The sequence below is a fragment of the Schistocerca cancellata genome, chromosome 8 (assembly GCF_023864275.1).
Source record: "Schistocerca cancellata isolate TAMUIC-IGC-003103 chromosome 8, iqSchCanc2.1, whole genome shotgun sequence".
NCBI lineage: Eukaryota > Metazoa > Arthropoda > Insecta > Orthoptera > Acrididae > Schistocerca > Schistocerca cancellata.
The window spans coordinates 498,079,546-498,081,710 of record NC_064633.1 but is presented as its reverse complement, the minus strand read 5'-3'; the positions used below and the strand labels follow the sequence as shown (position 1 = coordinate 498,081,710).

The 2,165-nt window shown below is 47.5% G+C and overlaps 1 pseudogene; it reads left to right on the top strand.

Annotated features, from left to right (window-relative positions):
- Positions 1–1,339: 1,339 nt before the first annotated feature.
- LOC126095963 (5S ribosomal RNA) lies at positions 1,340–1,457 on the top strand (annotated as a pseudogene).
- The last annotated feature ends 708 nt before the right edge of the window (positions 1,458–2,165 follow it).

Sequence of the window (2,165 nt, the reverse complement as noted above, 5' to 3'; positions counted from 1 at the left end):
GTTTTGCGGTGCGGTCGCAAAACACAGACAGTAAACTTATTACAGTGAACAGAGACGTCAATGAATGAACGGACAGATCGTAACTTTGCGAAAATAAAGAAAGTAAAATTTTCGTACGAGGGAAGACTCGAACCAAGGACCTCTGGCTCCGCAGCTGCTCATTCTAACCACGGGACCACGGCGCCCCTCAGTTCATGTTGTCCATAATGTTGCTTATGTTGCGCATGGACTACTCAGTTTGTATATTTTGCTTATTTTTTTCATAGTTCCCTCACAACTTCTTCCTGTTTTCTCGATTGATCTGTGTTCAGTTTTTCAAGCCTATCCACTGTGTCAATTTATAACTAAATCTGAGGGGGGTGCGATGAGGAGGTTCCCTAGTAAGTTCTAAGGGACTGATGACCTCAGAAGTTAAGTAGCATAGTGAGCGTAGAATCATTTGACGTTGTCCATCACCCCTGACGCTGCGTGTTTTTGTCACGGAAATGCTGTGTGTTTAGTACCACGGGTTCGCATAGGAGTGGTGCGCTTGACTTTGAGGAGAGGGAACAGCTGGTGAATGGGAGGCTAGGGCAGAGCCAGGGGCGGCAGTGACCCGGTGGCCGGCGGGTGCGGGTCGATAGCGCCGTTCGGGTCGCACCCACGGCCCTTCAGGGGGAGGGCGGCCCATCACCCACTCGCAGCGGCCCAGCCGCTGTTGGGATAGGCTCCGCGCCGCACACAGCGCGTTGAATACGGCAGGGTAGCGTGAGATGGCCAACTTCATCTTAGGTTTTATTTTTCCTTACTTAAATACAGGCTGAGTCAGGAGGAAAGGTACATGCTTCGAGGGGTGGTAGCAACAGTGATTATGAAAAAAAAAGTCATACCAATATATGGCCTGGTCTTAAGTTTCCGAGAAAATTAAGGAAAACCGGGGAACAGGACAAATGCAGGTGATAGCAATGAAACACTGTGATCTGCTGTTTTGTTTAACTTCGTACATTTCCTCACAAAAGATGATCAGAATTTCCATTGTCGACTGCAATGCGTTTTGCAGCTCTGTCAGGCAGCTACCGTGCTGCTGATGTGAGCTCATTCGTACGGAACGCTGGATTCCTCGTATTCAGTTCGCTGACGAGTCAACGTCTACCTTCAACGGCATCAATAACAACGAGCAGCTCGTTCGTGTGGGCAGATGAAAATCTGCGCGCTACTGTAGAAACAAATTTTCAACGTCCTTTCTTAGTATACCTGAGGTGTGGTACTGTTGATGAACAACTCATTGGTGCAGTTGTTTCAGATACGCGATTAATGGAGTACGGTATCTTAAATTCCTTCAGCGTGTGTTACCAGAATGGGCAACGGCCTTGCCGCAGTGGATACTTCGGTTCCCGTAAGATCACCGAAGTTAAGCACTGTCGGGCGTGGTCGGCACTTGGACGGGTGACCATCCAGGCCGCCATGTGCTGTTGTCATTTTTCGGGGTCCAATCAGCCTCGTGATGCCAATTGAGGAGCTACTCGACCGAACAGTAGCGGCTTCGGTCAAGAATACCATCATAGCGACCGGGAGAGCGGTGTGCTGACCTCACGCCCCTCCTATCCGCATCCTCCACCGAGGATGACACGGTGGTCGGATGATCACGGTAGGCCACTTTTTTATTTTTTTTATTTTTAATGAGTGTGTTACCAGAATACTTGAGGATATTTCTTCGACAACACGATGACGTATGTACTTTGAGAACGACTGACGCTTGTGATTCTCAAACAGCTGTATGTCGGATACGGTGAAGAAAAGGGCATGTGTTCATTTGAAGTTCTTTTCTTCAGAATAATGAATACTACCATCCCTCAAAACAATTAGCTTTCCTTCTGACTGACCCTGTATTTGCTGCTGGGGGCTTGAATCGCTGTAGAATCTTCATACAAATATCCAGTTTAAACTAACATGTAATAGTCATTCATTAAGAGTGATACTGAAAAGCTGCGTTTTTTTACAATGTAGCAAAATCACCCAATGATTTACTTTGAGAACACCTCGGGAGGTATAAGTAGGGGGAAGCAGTGTATTCGATACCTCATCCAGAAACGCACCCTCTCGAAACCTGGACAGCAAGCTACACCGCGATGCAGAGCGCCTCTCTTGCAGAGTCTGCCACTTGAGTTTGCTAAACATATCCGTAA